The sequence below is a fragment of the Dermacentor andersoni genome, chromosome 2 (assembly GCF_023375885.2).
Source record: "Dermacentor andersoni chromosome 2, qqDerAnde1_hic_scaffold, whole genome shotgun sequence".
Taxonomy (NCBI): domain Eukaryota; kingdom Metazoa; phylum Arthropoda; class Arachnida; order Ixodida; family Ixodidae; genus Dermacentor; species Dermacentor andersoni.
Window position 1 is genome coordinate 235,660,346 of NC_092815.1, and position 21,147 is coordinate 235,681,492.

A 21,147-nucleotide genomic window follows, 5' to 3' on the forward strand; every position below is an offset into this window, starting at 1 on the left:
AAGCAGTTGTTCGATGACTTCAGATAAGAAGGCGCGGCCTCGATCGCCTAAAAGTTCGCGTGGACCTCCATGACGAAGGAGAAAACGACGAAGTAGGAAATTGGCGACCTCCTGCGCTGTAGCATTTGGTAGAGCAGCAGTCTCCGAATAACGGGTTAAGTGGTCTACCGCAACGATTATCCACCTGTTACCGGCAGGAGTCAACGGAAGCGGCCCGTAGAGATCTATGCCCACGCGATCAAAGGGTCGGGATGGGCATTGTAAAGGCTGGAGTTCACCGGCGGAGTTGTGCGGTGGCGCTTTCCGGCGTTGGCACTCATGACAAGAGCGGACGAACTTTCGAACGAAATTATACATTCCCCGCCAGTAATAGCGGTGGCGAAGTCTTTCGTAGGTCTTGAAGACTCCCGCATGGCCACACTGAGGGTCGACGTGGAACGAGGAGCAGAGCTCTGCTCGCAAGATTCTCGGAATGACGAGTAACCAGGTGCGTCCCTCTGGGGCATAGTTGCGTCGATACAGTAGCTGGTCGCGAATCGCAAAATGAGGCACTTGGCGCCGAAGCGTACGTGACGCTGGAACTTTGGACGTATCCGAGAGAAGGTCGAGCAGAGATGCAGTCCAGGGATCATTACGCTGTGCAGCAGCGATAGTGTCAACGTCCAGAGAGGATAATGTGCATTCGCAGGGGGAGTCGTCACTGGCCTTCGGGGGAAGCGGTGATCGGGATAGCGCGTCAGCGTCGGAGTGCTTTCGCCCGGAACGGTACACCACGCGGATGTCGTATTCTTGGATCCGTAATGCCCAGCGGGCAAGGCGGCCCGATGGATCTTTGAGCGTCGAGAGCCAACATAGTGCGTGGTGGTCGGTCACTACGTCAAAAGATCGGCCGTATAAATATGGGCGAAACTTCCCAAGCGCCCGCACAATGGCCAAACACTCCTTTTCTGTAACGCTGTAATTGGTCTCCGCCTTGGTTAACGTGCGACTCGCGTATGCGACGACGTATTCTGGGTGGCCAGGTTGACGCTGTGCCAACACAGCGCCAAGGCCTACACCGCTTGCATTGGTATGGATTTCGGTTGGCGCTTGTGGGTCAAAATGGCGAAAAATGGGTGGCGTCGTGAGAAGACGGCGCAAGGTTGTGAAGGCGTCGTCACACTCTGGAGACCATGATGAGAGATCTCTAGCGCCGCCAAGGACCTGCGTGAGAGGCGATATAATTGACGCAAAGTTTCGTATGAATCGCCGGAAGTAAGAGCAGAGGCCGATAAAACTGCGTAGCTCTTTCATAGTAGTAGGTTTTGGGAACGCAGTAACAGCACGTAGCTTCTCGGGATCCGGGCGAATGCCCTCCTTTGACACGACATGGCCTAAAATTGTTAGCTGACGAACAGCAAATCTACACTTCTTCAAGTTAAGTTGCAACCCGGCGTTGGTCAAGCAAGTGAGTACGTGCGACCGCCGGTTCTACGATGCACCGAGCACGGTCCCCGAGCTCGAGCCTCTGCTGCGCGCTTGATGCTGCCGATGCTGCTGACTGCGCGCACGTTCCTCATCTTCCTTACAATATTTATATACGGCTCGTCTACACCCTGATTCCGTAATGCCTCCATGACTGCTGAGGTTTCGACTGAATCAAACGCTTTCTCGTAATCAATGAAAGCTATATATAAGGGTTGGTTATATTCCGCACATTTCCCTATCACCTGATTGATAGTTTGAATATGGTCTATGGTTGAGTAGCCTTTACGGAATCCTGCCTGGTCCTTTGGTTGACAGAAGTCTAAGGTATTCCTGATTCTATTTGCGGTTACCTTAGTAAATGCTTTGTAGACAGCGGACAGTAAGCTGATCGGTCTATCATTTTTCAAGTCTTTGGCGTCCCCTTTCTTATAGATTAGGATTATGTTAGCGTTCTTATAATATTCCGGTACACTCGAAGTCATGAGGCATTGCGTATAGAGGGTGGCCAGTTTTTCCAGAACAATCTGCCCACCATCCTTTAACAACTCTGCTGTTACCTGAGCCTCCCCAGCTGACTTCCCCCTTTGTATAGCTCCCAAGGCTTTCTTTACTTCTTCCGGCGTTACTTATGGGATTTCAAATTCCTCTAGGCTGTTCTCTCTTCCATTGTCGTCGTGGGTGCCACTGGTACTGTACAAATCTCTATAGAACTCCTCAGCCACTTGAGTTATCTCATTCATATTGCCGGCTTTGTCTCTTAACGCATACGTCCGATTCCTGCCTATTCCTAGTTTCTTCTTCACTGCTTTTAGGCTTCCTCAGTTCCTGAGAGCATGTTCGATTCTATCCATATTATACTTCCTTATGTCAGCTGTCTTACACTTGTTGATTTACTTCGAAAGTTCTGCTAGTTCTATTCTAGCTGTAGGGTTGGAGGCTTTCATACATTGGCGTTTCTTGATCAGATCTTTCGTCTCCTGCGATAGCTTACTGGTATGCTGTCTAACGGAGTTACCACCTACATCTATTGCACGCTCCTTAATGATGCCCATAAGATTGTTGTTCATTGCTTCAACACTAAGGTCCTCTTCCTGAGTTAAAACCGAATACCTGTTCTGTAGCTTGATCCGGAATTCCTCTAGTTTCCCTCTTACCGCTAACTCATTGATTGGCTTCTTATGTACCAGTTTCTCCCGTTCCCTCCTCAAGTCTAGGCTAATTCGAGTTCTTACAATCCTATGGTCACTGCAGCGCACCTTGCCGAGCACGTCCACGTCTTGTATGATGCCAGGGTTAGCGCAGAGTATCAAGTCTATTTCATTTCTAGACTCACCATTCGGGCTCCTCCACGTCCACTTTCGGCTATTCCGCTTGCGGAAGAAGGCATTCATTATCCGCATAATATTCTGTTCTGCAAAGTCTACTAATAGCTCTCCCCTGCTATTCCTAGTGCCTATGCGATATTCCCCCACTGCCTTGTCTCCAGCCCGCTTCTTGCCTACCTTGGCATTGAAGTCGCCCATCAGTATAGTGTATTTTGTTTTCACTCTACCCATCGTCGATTCCACGTCTTCATAGAAGCTTCCGACTTCCTCATCATGATGACTGGATGTAGGGGCGTAGACCTTTACGACCTTCAATTCGTACCTCTTATTAAGTTTCACAACAAGACCTGCCACACTCTCGTTAATGCTATAGAATTCCTGTATGTTACCAGCTATATCCTTATTGATCAGGAATCCCACTCCTCGTTCTTGTCACTCCGCTAAGCCCCGGTAGCACAGGACGTGCCCGCTTTTTAGCATTGTAGATGCTTCTTTCGTCTTCCTAACTTCACTGAGCCCTATTATATCCCATTGCTAGATTCGCCTCACTAGATAACGTTCTAACGTTGAACGTTGCCAGGTTCAGATTCCAATGGCGGCCTATCCGGAGCCAGGGATTCTTAGCACCCTCTGCTGCGTCACAGGTCTGACCGCCGTCGTGGTCAGTTGCTTCGCGGTTGCTGGGGACTGATGGCCGGGTTTTGATTGTTGTATTCATATAGGAGGCTGTGGCCAAGTACTGCACCAGGGCGGTCAATCCTGCTCTGGTGAGAGAGTGTGTTACCGGTTCTGGTCACCGGGATCAGGCCGCACTCCAGGCCTGTTTATGCAATTTTATCAACACGCGGTTTTCTCCGGTAGAAAATTGCGCGGCACCGGGATTCGAACCATGGTCCTCTTGCACGCGAGGCGGATACTCTACCTCTTCGCCACCGCAGGAGTTGCACGCCTCATCTAACCTACAGTGGTGCCTTCTTCAATCAGTCAATATCAACCAATCTGAGCTCGGTTAAACCGCACCGATGGCACTCAACTGGAGAAACCTGGTAGTTTATGACCTGCACATGTGGGGCCATAAATAATAAAGAAGAAAAAAATTTACAAGTGTTTGAAGAATATTTTTTTGAGAGGGTCCCCGTGCGGACAGTCGTGGCGAAGATATGCAATTCCCTGATATAGTGATAAACTAGAAGAAAAGAGATTAAAAAAGGGAAAAAAAGAAAACAAAAAAGGGGAAGAGAACAGCGGATTTGAACTCGTGACCCTTGGACGTTGCCCGGAGAGATAGCTCAGTCGGTTGGTCCGTCAGGCCATAGGTTACATTGAAGCGGCGTAGCTCCTGTCCAGAGCTACGCCGCTTACGTGGAAAGACTTACGTGGAAAGAGACTGATGTTGTCCGCGATGGTCAATTTTTGCGGTTGTAAGGCATACTTTTTCGGACAAAATGGCCGCCCGTCGATGAAAGGGAACTCGAGTGGCTCTAGAGTCTAGGAAAAGCTTAAGCAGGTGCGAGGCGAGCGCGGCACGCTTAGCGTGGGAAGCTCGTCCGAGTAACTATCCGAAGGAGTGCTGCTCACGAGAGCGAAATAGCTTTGTCTGGTTATCATAACCCCAATATGACTACTTTCGAGAAGAGAACGACCCAGGGGGCTGTTAATCTTCTATATCTGATAATATGATAATCTAATCTGATAATCTGCTATATATATATATATATATATATATATATATATATATATATATATATATATATATATATATATATATATATATTCTAATTTATGGGATCGAATGCGAGCGCTGTTCATTTGTTTCTGCGTGTAGTAGTTAAGAGAACGAGTTTAAGGGTGGAGAAGAAAAAGAAAAGAAAAGGAAAATAACTCAAGCATAAGTGCAGCGCCGTGGCACCCGCGGTAGAGAAACAGAAGGAGATATAAACGTGCGTGGCCATGCTACGCACGCGAAAAGCTGCCAAGTAGGTAGGACTCAATAATCTCCCTCGTGGTCTGATTTCTATGCGCGGAAACTATTGTGGTGTTTTTTATACAGTGGAGTGCAACCATGCTCAGAGCAATGCCGCGCTACATGTGAGTAGGCATTACCCGTTAGCGAGTGCCTATGCTCAGACAATCTAACGTTCAGGCAACAACCAGGTTGGCTGATATAGACGTGACCACAGGAAAATGGAAGCTCGTAAACAACTCCCATTCTGCAGTGCACAAACGGGGAAGTATGCTTAACAGTACAGCCTTTCCCAGCATGAGTGCAGGCAGCCTGGGCCTAGAAATCCGCGCATATAAATCAGACCACGAGGGAGATTATTGAGGCCTACTATACTAGGAAAAAAAGGTCGCGTTGTGTAAGCATGCCATCGTTAAATTTGCGTGGCTGTGAATTTGAATTTTTAAGCCGCCTCATAGTGTAGCATTAGATTACAGGGTTTCGCGTTTTTTTTGCCTGCGCACTGATAATGACACCATCGATGGGAGAGCACGTGGCTATGGGTTGTGTACATAAGTTTCTGTATGCCTTCAAATAAAGTTAGTTGTGAGATCAGCGCTGTCCTGTGCGTTTCTGCCTTCTGCTTTCGTCATATTGCGCTGCCCCTTCAAGATGTTCAACCAGTACCAACTCGCCCAAATTTCGATCCTTCTACAACAGCTACACGATGCTTGTACACAGAACACTTTCTTGTTGGCCCCGGAAACTCAAGTTCCAGCGAATCGCTGCTGAGGGAGAACCTATCGAAATGAATGTCGAATGGAAACACGAACAAAAAACTTGGAGGACGCTTGGAGGACAACTGGTCAGAAAGTGTTGTGGGACGTTGATGGAAATGAACTGATTATAATTTATGGCGATAGAAACAGACACGCTGTTCGGGATTGAAGTAGGGATTATAATTATAAATTGGCAAAGCAAATCTCAAAGGCCAGTAAGTGGCGAGGCCTGGCAACGAAATTTTGGTACTTCGGATGTAGTCTATTAGATTACTGTAAGTAAGTCAGCTGTTATTAAGTACAACATAAATATTGCTTAAAATTGCAGTTGCTATAATATCAGACACTTATTCTATGCATCGGAAATCAAAAGCGCACGCATGGCTACGGCAACACGCTGAACTGCGTATCACGCGTAATATCGTCGTTTCGTTTTCAATACGATTGGTTTCGCTTTGACTGTTTAATACTAAAGCAGTTGGGCAGGAAACGATGAAAACACGTAGCTATTACCGCAAAAGTACTTAACACTTCGGAAAACATGAATCGCAGGAACGTCGAAAAGTTAGACAAAATACCTTGTCCCAATTACGGCCGCACTTGTCATCTGCCTCCCACTAATGCCGGCGTATAATCACTATCGCGCTCACCTACCACCGCTGTCAACAATCTGCCAGTGAAAGACTACATCCTCACTGCAGATAAAAAAATTCTGATAAAAAAAATGTTCCACGGCGTTTTCCGCGTTACCATTTCTTGATTACACACTCTGACCAATAAACTTTCCATTGCATTAAAAAATAGGTGCCATGAAAATTGGGTCTCAGCTCTTTAATATTTACATTTAAGAGTAGAATGTGATAGCATTCAAAGATCCCTGACTGCTTCTCACGCTTCCCGGCAACTGCAGCGTATGCAACCATAATGTTTACCTGCAAACGCTGGGGGCGAACAATATGCATGAAAGTGAGCTTTCTGGTTCTTTTTTTTTTCATTCCACTCGCATGGCAGGCGTCGCCGCTGCTGTGGAGGCGAGTGCTATCTGGACGGTGTTGCATGGAACCGAGCGGGGCGCGCCACTTCTAGTTGGCAGTAACCGCTTGTGCTCGTTTTTTTTTTTTTTTTTCCTGTGTCCCCTGCCCTGCTTCGCGCTGCACCACTCAGTCTCATAGAGAACCAACTAGCCTAAACCATCGCCCCCCTACTAAGATGTCGAACGGCAGCTGGAAAAGGGGTTTGTGTTCGAGGTTCTGCGTAACAAACATGTTTTCTCGTATATTCAATTACAATTCGACGCTACCATGTCTGTAGATTGAGTGTATACTTTACGAATTTTCTGACGCGTTTTACTTTGCGAAGATCAATTACTTCAGTAATGCATATGCGCCAGCCGAACGGCCTACGTGGTTCCGGGTCATTTTTTCACACGGCGACGGCGTCGACGCCGGATTTTCTTCAACACGGGGCCCTTAACGCCTGTCGCGTTACAGTTCATTTCACACGCAAAGGAAAACGGCAGTAAAAAGCTTACCGCGAGAAACGCGGACCAGGTCGAAAACTGTGCCTAGCGCGATACTTCAACCAGACGCCTTCGCCTTGGACACACTGGAGCGTGTCATCCACCCATGCTTCCCTTCTTTCATGTCGGCGCCAAGATCGCCCAACCATATTGCTCTCTGTTTCTCAGCATAGCCATATTAGTACAGTGCACTGGGAAACACCCTCCGCTCCCAGGCTCATCCCTATGCCCGGTGATTGGGTGTCGGGATAAGACGAAGATGAGACAACATTGCTGGAGTAAATGTTAGCAAAGTGAAGCGCGGTGTAAATTGAAGTTCGTCAAGGATAAAATCATCGGCTCAAAGAGTGATGCACTGAGGGGGAGTAGGGGGGGGGGGCGCATTTCGCGCGCACACGCACAGCCGCGCTGCTGGCTCAGCCGGCTAAAACATAGCCTTCAAGATTTGTTTCTCCTCTATGAGAGTCACCTCTGGAGCGTGGATTAAGGTGCCACTCATAGCCCAAACAAAGCCAAGTCGCAGATTTTCAGTAGCCCAAATATAGCCACGTAGCCTGCTGGAGCCATCGTCGTTTGCTTGTAGCGCTGGCAAACATTACAGCTGGCGACATACTATTTCGCTGTTTTCCAGAGCTTAGGCCAGAAATATATGTGGCGAAGTCGGTGTAGTGTGCGTGCGAATCCAAGGTACCCGGACGTGATATTGTCATTCAGGGAACGAAGGACAGAAGGCCACATGCTTTCGGGCCCAACTAGAAGCAATGGAGGACCATCAGCCGAGTAATTTTTTGTACAGCAAACCATCACGAGAAGTGCATGGTGTTGTACGGATTTCAAGGTAGGGCCGCAACGTTGCTCACTCTCGAAGGTACTCAGGTCTAGAAAGTCGGTAGAGATGAAAAATAGTTAGTCATCGAGGTCATCATCGTCAGCTTTAGTGTGCGGCGAAGGGAGACGGGATAGGAAGCCAGCATCCGTGTCACATTGCGCGCTCTTGTAGTTAACGGAAAATCTGTACTCTTGAAGGCGCAAAGCCCAGCGGGCCAACACGCGAGACGGGTCACGCAGCCCAACGAGCCAACAGAGTGAATAATGGTCAGTCACTATAGTGAATGCGTGGCCGTGCAGATACGGACGGAACTTCTCAATGGCGAAGACTACTGCAGTAACTCGAGTTCAGCAACGGTGTAGTTTTCTCCGCTTTCTAAGTGTCCGACTAGAATAAGCAATGACATGCTGACGGCCACCGCAGCTCTGAACGAGCACTGCGCCAACACCCCCCCCGCTGCCGTCAGTATGCAGCTCAGTTGACGCCTCCGAATCAAAGTGGCGCAGAACTGGTCCAGAAGTCAACAAAAATTTCAGCTGTTGAAACGCCGACTCGCAGTCAGCGTTCCACAAGTAGGGGGTGCCTTTGTGAAGGAGAGACGTGAGGGGAGAGGTAAGCTGTGATAAATTCTTGATAAAGCGCCGGAAATATGAGCAAATGCCCAAAAAACTTCGCAGATCTTTCACCGTGTGTGGCTGTTGGAAGTCGCGAACCACTATCTTTTAAGGGTCTGGTGGTATGCCGTCTTTGTCGACCAGAAAGCCTAGTACGATGGCTTGACGCTCACCGAAATGACATTTCTTCGAGTTTATTTATTCATTTCCTCAAAGGTCTCTGTTGAGACATTACATGAGGGAGTGGGGAGTTAGTGACAAAGGTAGATACTACAAATTACAAAGGGATATTTTCGATGAGTCGCTTGAATGCAAGTGGGTCGATGATAGTGGCAACTTCGGCAGGCAGGCCATTCCAGTCTCGTGTTGTGCGCAGAAAAAATGATTGCTGAAAAGTAACGGTATGGGCTTGTGGGGGATATACTGTATTAGAGTGACTGGTGCGGGCAATGCGATGTGCTCTTTTTATGTACGGGTTGTCAAAAGGCAAGGAATGAAAGAATTTATGAAAAAGCTTAAGACGGGCTATTCTACGGCGTGAGGCTAGAGAGGGTAGGTTTATTTGGGCTTTTAGTGCCGAGATACTTGAATTATATGAATAAGTTGACAGGATAAATCGTGTCGCGCGGTTCTGAACCGACTCGAGGGCATTAATAAGGTTATTGTGGTGGGGGTCAAAAATAGCTTCGGCATACTCAAGCTTGGGCCGCACAAAGGTTAGAAAAGCAAGTTGTTTAATAGAGGGAGGAGCGAGGTAAAGGTTACGGCGTAGATAACCTAGAGTACGATTAGCAGAGTTTATTATGTGGTTAACATGACAGGTCCAAGTTAAGTCACGCGAGATGTACACACCAAGATATTTGAATGAATCCGTTGTTGCAATCTGCGTGTTATTGATGCTATAATTAGGGATATCGTAATTACGACGACGATGAATAGACATTAACACGGTTTTAGCTACATTTAATGACATGAGCCAAGTGGTACACCAGTTTTGTATGAGCGATAGGTCATTTTGTAACGCCAAATGGTCGCTGGGGTTAGTAACTGCTCGGTAAATCACACAATCATCAGCGAAGAGTCGGATATGAGAAGAAATATTACAAGGTAGGTCATTGATGTATATTAAGAAAAGGAGGGGACCAAGAACGGTACCTTGAGGTACGCCTGAAAGCACGGGTGTTAAGGATGAAGACTGTGAGTTAGCGTATACGAATTGCTCACGGTTAGTTAAAAACCCTCGAATCCAGCTTAGAACACAAGGATGAATGTTAAGACGCGATAACTTTATTAAGAGACGACCGTGAGGGACCTTATCGAATGCTTTTTCGAAATCTAAAAATATTGTGTCAGTTGGGATGTTACGATCTAGGTTTAAATGTAAGTCGTGCAAGAAAAGAGCAAGTTGAGTGTCACAGGAATAATTTTTGCGGAAACCATGTTGACTTGGGTGAAAAAAATTGACGGATGTTAGGAAGTTAGCAATATGCGAATATAAAATATGTTCCATTATTTTACAAGACACACTTGTTATGGAAATAGGGCGGTAGTTACTCGGTGATGATCGGCTTCCTTTCTTGAAGACTGGGATGACCTTGCCCACCTGCCAGTCATGTGGAATTGAGGCGCTGTTAAGTGATTCCTGGAATATGAGTGATAAAAATAGGCTACACACATGTTTAGTATTTTTTAGAACTTTGGCATTGATACCGTCTACTGCTGTAGATGACGAGTTCTTCAATGATCCAATTACTTTGACAATGCCGATGGGATCGAATGTGATATTTTGCATGAGCGGATATGCGAAGTATGGTGGATTGGGCAAGCCATCAAGTAATTCATTAGTAAAAACTGAACTAAATGTTATGTTAAGAAGATCCGCAGCCTCAGTCTCGGGGATCGGAAGCCCGGAGTTATTGATAAGTGATATCTCATTCCGCTGATTAGGATTAATAGTTTTCCAAAATCGCTTCGGGTTAGTTTGTAGCATAGCTGGTAAAGTGGTAGAAAGAAACTTGTGTTTAGATTGAGAGGTTAACTTGTCATATTCTTTCTCGACTGCGTAATACTTCTGCCATGTGCAAGAAGAATTAGATCGTTTGGCTGATCGAAACAACCGTTTTTTCTTATTATTTAGTCGTTTGAGGGATACATTAAACCATGGTGATGTTGTTCTTTCTGTTATTGTAATGGTGGGGATGTAAAGACGTATAAGGCGATGCATCTCTGCTTTAAAATAAGTTTAAAATAAGGCCAGTTTGATGGATACAGTCAAGAACGACCGACAGGTGCTAATTGTACTCTTGAAATGTCCGGCCGTAGACAATGACGTCGTCTAAATAGCACATGCAAATTTCCCATTTGAGTCCGCGGAGCGCTGTATCCATAAATCGATCGAATGTCGCTGGAGCATTGCATAAGCCAAAGGGCACAGCGTTGAACTCGAAGAGATCGTCAGGTGTCACGAAAGCTGTCTTCTCCTTGTCTGAGGGGTGCATGGAAATTTGCCAATATCCTGCCCGTAAATCAACAGTAGAGAACGCGGAGTGGAGGCAGTCGACGGCGTAGTCTATTCTTGTTAGGCGGTACACGTCTTTCTTTGTGACGGTGTTTAGGCGGCAATAGTCCACATATAATCTCTATGAGTTGTCTTTCTTCTTGACTAGGATCACAGGAGCAGCCCAGGGGCTACATGATTCTTATATCAATCCTTTCCGTAACATTTCTTCGACCTGCACGGCAATGACTTTTCCCTCTGACGGTGAAACGTGATAAGGCTTCTGACGACTTGGCGTCGCTTGCACTGTACGGATGCGGTGTTGCATACGAGACGCCGGTGGTGTATGGGACGCTCGTTTTTCTTGAGCAAAACCGAACACTGTGCGTAGCGAGCGAGCACACCTTGAAGCAGACACTGCCCACTAGAAGACAGCGGCTTGTTAATGATGCGATTAAAGTCAGCAGAATTATTGGGGTTGGACATTGTATTTCAGCAGTTGACATTTCGACCGTTCCGACGCTGACAATGGTTTGTTCCTCAAAACTTGCCAGTTTAAGCCCTAGCAGCAATGTTATAGATTGGGTTGAAACGTTCACTGTCCACAAACGAGTACAACCATTCGTGGTGACAACGAGGGAGCGAAGGACTGTCACATTTTTCTTGAGCGCGTTGTTATATTCGTGCTCGGCTAAACCACAACAACAAGCCGCACGAGGGCGAGAAGTGTTGACAGGTACAAACATTGCACTTTCAGAGGGCAAACAGACATCTTGCGACACGGAGAGAACGTCCGCGTCATCACTGGTGTTATCTGTCATTGAAGTTCGCGCGTCGCGGCGAACAGAAATCGCGCCAGTGCCACAATCCAAAGTTGTCCCCCACTCACGCAACTCAATTCCTAAAATAATATCATGCGTTGCGCGTGCAAGCACAGTACATTCACTTCGACATGTCTGGTCCCCTATCATAACTGAAGCAGAACAGACGCCAAGTGGTTGTAACATTTGCCCGCCAACTCCACGAACAGTAGCGTTCCTTTTCCAAAGAAACGTAACTTTTTGTCCAAGACGATTTTTGAACGACAGGCTCATAACAGAAAATGCAGCCCCGGTATCAAATAAAGCAAGAACGCTCACATTGTCAACTGAAACATACATTTTGTTTTCAAACAATTTTCACAAGGGGGTCTTGATGAAGATGAATATGTTGCGGCCTCACCGCCGTCTGTCACACCAGCTAGTTTCTCAGCGGCGGCGGTGACAACGAGTGACGACGAGGTGATCCAGAGCACCGTTGTCGTGTCGGTGGTGGTATAAAGCTGCGCACGGAAACGGGGGAGTCACTGCGGTTCGCGCGTCCCTGCTGCAGCTGTTGGGGGCAAAACTGGGATACGGCCAGGGCTCGTCAGTGGGCACGCGGGGTGTATAGGCATTAAACCGTGGAGCATGCTGCTGGCGGCGGTGGCAATACCTAGCAATGTGTCCAGGCACACCACAGCTGTAGCAAATGCGGGAGTCGTGGCTTGTCGCGGGTACCACCATTGGCATGGGTGTCAGGGATAGAAACGAACTCTCAGGCTGATTGTGGGAGGGAAGAGCTTGCGGAACTAATTGTTGTGGTGCATCTAGCCAGCATCCCAGACTTGTCAGTTGAGGTGGTAAGTTGCTGCTCTCCAGACCATCAGCATAGGTTCAGCGAGGCACTCGGTAACTCTGACGTGCCCAGGTGGCCAGTGGCACACGAGAGCGATCGTCAAATGCACTCTGATGGCACACATGAGCATCGTCAACAATTTTAAGGCATTCAAGCTCTTCTTTAACCACTTGCCGAATAACCGAGGAGATGTCGTCATGGGCTGGGACAGACACATTTGCAATAGTAGTGACATTGTCCAAGCCTCCGAAGTTTGGTCCAATCCTCATTTTCAGCACTTCAAACGCCCGGCAGTGTTTCTTCAAATCGGACAACTAAGATCTTCCTTCATTATAAGAAAATTACAAACATCTTCAGCGATTCCTTTAAGCAGATGCCCTACTATGTCTTCGTCTGTCATGGTGGCGCTGACGATTCCGCATAATTTCAAAACAGCCTCTACGTAAGTTGAACAAGTTTCGCCAGGTAACTGAGCTCGTCACGAAAGCGTCTGCTCCGCCTTCTATTCCTTAGATATCGGGTCCCCGAAGCACTCGGTGATTTCTTCTACAAAATTATCACAGCTTGTCAGAACGTTCTCGTGGTTTTCAAACCAGAGGAGCGCGGTTCCAGCGAGAGAAAAAACCACGTTATCGAGCCGTTTCGTAGGGCCCCAGCGGTTGTGGCGACTCACTTTTTGTAGTGCTTCAGCCAGTCGTCGACGTCTTCGGTCGCCTTCCCCGGACAGGTAGGTGGCTCTCGCAGCGGTGTCCAGTAGCCAGCCTGCCTTGCGTGATTGCTGTCTGGTTCGCCGCAGATGGGGTCGTTATTGCCTTCTCCGGAATCTACCATGTCCGCTGCTTGTGGTCGTAAACCGGCCAAGCGTCTTCTCCGTCGGACAGTTGGTAGAGCTTGGTCGTCCAGGATCGTCCAGGATTTGCCGCGCACATCCACCAAAGATGTTACGAAAGATGTTTATTGACAAGGTGAAACGAGGTCCAGGAGGCAAGGCCCAGCCGGCGCGCAGTGCTGCGTCAATATATATATATATATATATATATATATATATATATATATATATATATATATATATATAACCCTACAGCTAACCTCTAACCTCTAACCCTACAGCTAGAACAGAACTCGCGGAACTTTCGAAGTTAATCAACAAGCGTAAGACAGCTGACATAAGGAAGTATGATATGGATAAAATTGAACATGCTCTCAGGAACGGAGGAAGCCTAAAAGCAGTGAAGAAGAAACTAGGAATTGGCAAGAATCAGATGTATGCGTTAAAAGACAAAGCCGGCAATATCATTACTAATATGGATGAGATAGTTCAAGTGGCTGAGAAGTCCTATAGAGATTTATAAAGTACCAGTGGCACCCACGACGATAATGGAAGAGAGAATAGTCTAGAGGAATTCGAAATCCCACAGGTAACACCGGAAGAAGTAAAGAAAGCCTTGGGAACTACTCAAAGGAGGAAGGCAGCTGGGGAGGATCAGGTAACAACAGATTTGTTGAAGGATGGTGGGCAGATTGTTCTAAAAGAAGTGGCCACCCTGTACACACAATGCCTCATGACCTCGAGCGTACCGGAATCTTGGAAAAACGCTAACCTAATCCTAATCCATAAGAAAGGTGACGCCAAAGACTCGAAAAATTATAGACCGATCAGTTTACTGTCCGTTGCCTACAAAGTATTTACTAAGGTAATTGCAAATAGAATCAGGAACACCTTAGACTTCCGTCCCAGGCAGGATTCCGTAAAGGCTACTCAACAATAGACCATATTCACACTATCAATCAGGTGATAGAAAAATGTGCGGAATATAACCAACCTTTATATATAGCTTTCGTTGATTACGAGAAAGCGTTTGATTCAGTCGAAACCTCAGGAGTCATGGAGGCATTGCGGAATCAGGGTGTAGACGAGCCGTATGTAAAAATACTGAAAGGTATCTATAGCGGCTCCACAGCCACCGTAGTCCTCCATAAAGAAAGCAACAAAATCTCAATAAAGAATGGCGTCAGGCAGGGAGATACGGTCTCTCCGATGCTATTCACAGCGTGTTTACAGGAGGTATTCAGAGACCTGGATTGGGAAGAATTGGGGATAAGAGGTAATGGAGAATACCTTAGTAACTTGCGATTCCCTGATGATATTGCCTTGCTTAGTAACTCAGGGGACCAACTGCAATGCATGCTCACTGACCTGGAGAGGCAAAGCCGAAGGGTGGGTCTAAAAATTAATCTGTAGAAAACTAAAGTCATGTTTAACAGTCTCGGAAGGGAACAGCAGTTTACGATAGGTAGTGAGGCACTGGAAGTGGTAAGGGAATACATCTACTTAGGACAGGTAGTGACTGCGGATCCGGATCATGAGACTGAAATGATCAGAAGAATAAGAATGAGCTCGGGTGCGTTTGGCAGGCATTCTCAGATCATGAACAGCAGGTTGCCATTATCCCTCAAGAGAAAAGTTTATAACAGCTGTGTCTTACCAGTACTCACGTACGGGGCAGAAACCTGGAGGCTTACGAAAAGGGTTCTACTTAAATTGAGGACGACGCAACGAGCTTCGGAAAGAAAAATTATAGGTGTAACGTTAAAGGATAAGAAAAGAGCAGATTTGGTGAGGGAACAAACGCGAGTTAATGATATCTTAGTTGAAATCAAGAAAAAGAAATGGGCATGGGCAGGACACGTAATGAGGAGGGAAGATAACCGATGGTCATTAAGAGTTACGGAATGGATTCAAAGGGAAGGGAAGCGTAGCAGAGGGCGGCAGAAAGTTAGGTGGGCGGATGAGATTAAGAAGTTTGCAGGGACAACATGGCGACAATTAGTACATGACCGGGGTAGTTGGAGAAGTACGGGAGAGGCCTTTGCCCTGCAGTGGGCGTAACCAGGCTGATGATGATATGATATATATATATATATATATATATTTATGGCCTGCGGTGTGAACGCAGTTCTCCTAATGAGTTCTCGATATGGCATTTCCAAAGCAAAATGAATACTTTGTTAAATATCATTAGAAACCAAAGCCATTTCGGCGGTTGTCAACAAAAGCAATGGGCAACAATGAGAACGTACAACTTGGCTCGTTTCAGAATGTGCATGGCAAATATTGTGTGTGTGTGTGTGTGTGTCTGTCTGTCTGTCTGTCTGTCTGTCTGTCTGTCTGTCTGTCTGTCTGTCTGTCTGTCTGTCTGTCTGTCTGTGTGTGCGTGTGCGTGTGTCTGTCTGTGCGTGTCTGTCTGTCTGTCTGTCTGTCTGTCTGTCTGTCTGTCTGTCTGTCTGTCTGTCTGTCTGTCTGTCTGTCTGTCTGTCTGTCTGTCTGTGTGTGTGTGTGCGTGCGTGCGTGCGAGTGTGCGTGTTCGTGTGCGTGTGCGTGTGCGTGCGTGTGCGTGCGTGTGCGTGTGCGTGTGTGTGTGTGTGTATATATAAGCGAATAGCGCGGCTCTCGGCACGTTAAATGCCCCAACATTAAAGAGTGTTCGGGCCTCTGGAGCTTTAGACGTTGGGGGGGCCACAGCAGAGGTCTCCGGCCACGCTACACATATACTGTTTAGTGGTTCCGTTCCAGGGCATTGAAACGATGCGCATCATTGCTTTGTTGCAGCGAATAGATTTTTCAAAACGCTCGGCCATTCGTTTAACATTGACAATCGTCGTCGTTCGTTTGTGCACATTCTTATTTTATGCTAAGCATTCATTGCCGAATTCCAGGCACTTTCGGTAGGTACTTACTGCCTCGCCATACTTCGGACTTCCGTAGCAAACCGAGGAAATGCATGGCCGACAGTGGAGTCAAACCTTGGCCTTCGAGCACAGCAACCTGATGCTCTGACAACTAGACCACGATCACTTTCTTCAATTCTCACTTCCCAGGTACATCCCGTACACAAAACAAAGCATACACCTTACAGAGAAAATGATACTAATCAATGTTTACGCATGGTGAGCGTTTCATACTTTGCGTGGGATGATTGAAAACGCTTCAATAGAAGAAGATCATCCAGAGCAGGTAGTCATTCGGGCTGATCTTCTTCTGCTTTATATTGACACGTGTACTTATCTTTATCGGGCGACCACGTTTCGCCGACTAACAAATGTTATCGCACAGCGCAGGACGCGCCTGCATGTAAAAGAAGTTCCTGGAATGTTATCGATGGTTCCGTCCACTACCTTTCAGTGCAACTTGTGTAATCTGACTGCATGTATGCGCGACGTGAATAGTGTAGAACTTTGTGGAAGACACGCGGGTTCCAGCAGTTAATCTGGAACATTCGACGACTGATCTATAAAAGCCGACGAGCTTGACCCGCTGATCAGATTTTCACCGATCGCCGACTGTGTTCGCCGCTATCGCTGTGCTATAAGTGTAGCCTGTCTTGTGGGCGCAGGTTCGCCCAATAAAAGTTACTTTTGTCGTTCACAGTATTGCTACTGTGTTCTTCAACGTCATCACCACGTGACATTTGATGGAGGTGCGTTTTGTTCGTGTACCGGACGCCCCCGACAAGCCGTGATCCAAGCCCTGACAGCAAAGAGAACACCAACGTAGTCCCGGACCATCGAGCAAGCCGCCGTCTTCAACAGCTGCCCCCGGAGCACGGACTTCTACCTGAGAAGACCAAGAAGATTGTAGCCAAGGCAACCCCAATGGCAGCCCCAGCGTCCCTCATCGTGCTGCAGCAGCCCAGGGAACCACCGACGTTCCGCGGTTCCACGTTTGAGGACCCGGAAAGCTGGCTGGAAACGTATGAGAGGGTCGCTACGTTTAACAGCTGGGCAAGCGACGACAAGCTGTGACATGTCTATTTCGCATTGGAGGACGCCACTAGGACGTGGTTCGAGAATCGAGAAGCCACCTTGATGACGTGGGACCTGTTCTGAAGCGGCTTCCTGCCAACATTTACAAGCGTCGTGCTAAAAGAGCGAGCCCAAGCTCTACTGGAGACCAGAGCGCAGTTGACGAATGAGACAATCGCGATCTTCACTGAGGAAATGACCCGTCTGTTCCGCCACGCCGACCCGGAAATGGCCGAGGAGAAGAATGTCCGCCTACTGATGCGTGGTGTAAAGGAGGAACTTTTCGCCGGAATGGTAAGAAGCCCACCGAAGACCGTCGACGAGTTTCTTCGTGAGACGACGAGCATCGAGAAGACACCGGAATTGCGGAACCGGCAATTCGACCGACGCACCAAGCCAACAAGCTACGCTGGAGTTCAATCAATGGCCACCGACGACCTGCGCGAGACCGTCCGGGCAGTCGTACGAGAGGAGCTTCAAAGAATATTTCCTTCATCGCAACCTCAAGTGGCCTCAATCACAGAAATTGTGAAAGAAGAAGTCCAGCGATCGCTTGGAGTTCCCGAGGTACAACCACAATCATCGCAGCCCCAGCCAGAAGCGATGACCTACGCCGCCGTCGCCAGCCGTCAAGGTCCCCCTCCACGACCGCGCCAGGGTCCTGTAACGCCGCAATTCCGTCAACCACTGCCGCCCCCGCCAGCAGCCCACCCGTCGCCCAGCGCAGCTACCCGAGAAAGAGACGTTTGGCGCGCTCCTGACCACCGCCTGCTCTGCTACCACTGCGGGGAAGCCAGCCATGTGTACCGCCGATGCCCATACCGCCACCTGGGATTGCGAGGGTTCGCCGTCAACGCACCGCGCCCTCGGGAAGGTGAATGCCCTCGTGACATCGCCGACCACCTCGCCGCTACTCAGTGGAGCCCTCGACGACCGTCCCGTTCGCCGTCACCAGGCCGCTACCTGTCGCCGCAGCGCCGTCCATACACTGGGCCAGCACAGGGCCGCTCTGCGAGCCCATATCCGGAAAACTAAAAGCAGTAACCGATGGAGGTGCGGTTGCTGTTCGTCAAGCTGACAAAAAACCTCCGCCGCCGCCGAAGACGGCGAAGAGACCATCTCGACGACATATTAACGACACGCCGCCGTCCCGACGAAGTCAAGAAGCCAAGACTACACCGACGAAAGACGACTTGACGACGCGACGTTCCAACTTCAGTTCAACACGACGCAGCCGTGATCCGACGCCAAGACCTAACTGCAACGCCAGACAAAGAACCACCGACCTCGACGTGCTTCTCGACGGCCACGTAGTTACCGCCTTAGTGGACACAGGAGCTGATTGCTCCGTAATAAGTGGACACATCGACGCCCAGTTGAAGAAAGTTAAGACCGCATGGGAAGGCCCTCAATTTCGCACCGCTGGAGAACACCTCATCGCGCCGACTGGAATCTGCACGGCAAGAATAACCATTCATCACCGGACTTACCCTGACACCTTCGTTATCCTCCAACAGTGTTCACAAGACGTCAATCTCGGTATGGACTTCCTGAACCAACACGGCGCAATCATCGACCTGAAGTCGAAGTCAATAATGTTGTCGAAAGATAAAGCGATACTGCCGGAGAGCCCTCGTAGTCACCACGCCTTGAGTGTGCTCGAAGATCAAGTGAGCATCCCGCCTCGCTCCAGCATTGTTATTTCGGTCGGCACCGAAACACCCGCTGACGTAAAAGACGTCATCGAAGGCGACCAATGTCTACTACTAGACCGTGAAAGTTGCGTCGCAAGAGGGATCGCTCGACTGCATGGAGGGAAAACTGAAGTGTTGCTGACAAACTTCAGCCGGGAGTTCAAGCACTTCAACACGGGCACGACGATCGCGTACATCGAGGAAATTCTGGAAACCAGTAATGCGTTTGTCCTCTCGGATTCCGCCGCATCTACCCCGACGACCATGGTTCCCGAACCAGACTACGACATTATTCCAAGTCTCCTCGTGATTAAGCAACAGCAGCTCAGAAGTCTGCTCCGACGATACAAAGGCTGCTTTTCGACGTCATAGAGGATTCGACAAACACCAGTCGCCAAGCATCGCATAATCACTGAGGAGTGCGCTCGACCACTCCGCCAGAGCCCTTACCAAGTTTCGCCGCGAGAACGTGAAGCTATAAGAGAACAAGTCGATGAAATTCTGCGCGACGACATCATCCAGCCGCCGAAAAGCCCGTGGGCATTCCCTGTTGTCCTGGTAAAGAAAAAGGACGGAACCCTACGTTTCTGCGTCGATTATCGTCGTCTGAACAACATCACGAAGAAGGACGTATACCCCCTCCCACGGATAGACAACGCTTCGGATCGGCTCTGCAACGCTAAATGCTTCTCCTCGATGAACCTCAAGTCTGGCTATTGGCAAATAGAAGTCGACGAAAGAGATCGCGAAAAGACTGCCTTCATCACCCCAGACGGCCTCTACGAGTTCAAGGTTATGCCATTCGGACTGTGCTCGGAGCCTGCAACGTTCCAGCGCGTCATGGACACGGTGTTAGCAGGATTGAAGTGGCAGACCTGTCTCGTTTATTTGGATGACGTCGTCGTCTTCGCTGGAAATTTCGACGATCACCTCAGGCAGCTTGCGACAGTACTAGAGGCCATCAAGTCGTCAGGGCTTACTCTGAAGCCGGAAAAATACCGCTTCGCTTACGATGAGCTTCTATTCCTAGGCCACGTAATCAGCAAATCTGGTGTCCGTCCAGACCCGCAAAAGACAGCTGCCATCGCACAGTTCCCGAAACCCATCAATAAGAAGGCAGTGTGTAGATTCCTTGGCATGTGTGCCTACTACAGGCGCTTTGTCAAGAACTTTTCACGCATCACCGAGCCTTTGACACGTCTAACTAAATGTGATGTTGACTTCAAGTGGGAAACGCCGCAGGCCGACGCATTTGAAGAACTCAAACGACGCATGCAGTCGCCGCCGGTACTTGCGCACTTCGACGAGCACGCCGATAAAGAAATCCATACTGACGCCAGTAGCCTAGGCCTCGGTGCCGTCCTAGTCCAGAGAAAAGATGGACATGAACACGTGATAGCTTACGCTAGCCGGTTGTTAAAAGCGGAAGGCAATTATTCTACAACGAAAAAGGAATGCTTCGCCATCGTTTGGGCTACAGCGAAATTTCGGCCTTACCTATATGGCAGGCCATTCAAAGTGGTCAGCGACCATCACGCGTTGTGTTGGTTAGCTAACTTAAAGGACCCTTCAGGACGGATGGCACGGTGGAGCCTCAGACTACAAGAATACGACACCACTGTAACGTACAACTCCGGACGAAAACACTCAGATGCCGATTGCCTATCACGCGCCCCCATTGAACCGCCGCCGCAAGATGACGAGGATAACGAGGCCTTCCATGGAATAATAAGCGCGGAAGACTTCGCCAAACAACAACGAGAGGACCTGGAGCTAAAAGCCCTAGTCGAGTATTTGGAAGGGCACACCGACGTTGTTCGTAGGGCATTTAAGCGTGGATTGTCTTCGTTCACGCTTCAAAACAACCTACTCGTGAAGAACTTCTCACCAGTCCGCGCCAACTACCTTCTTGTTGTTCCGTCGGCGCTGCGTCCAGAAGTACTGCACGCCCTACATGACGATCCGACCACTGGGCACCTCGGTTTCTCCCGGATGCTATCGAGGATACAAGAAAGGTATTAC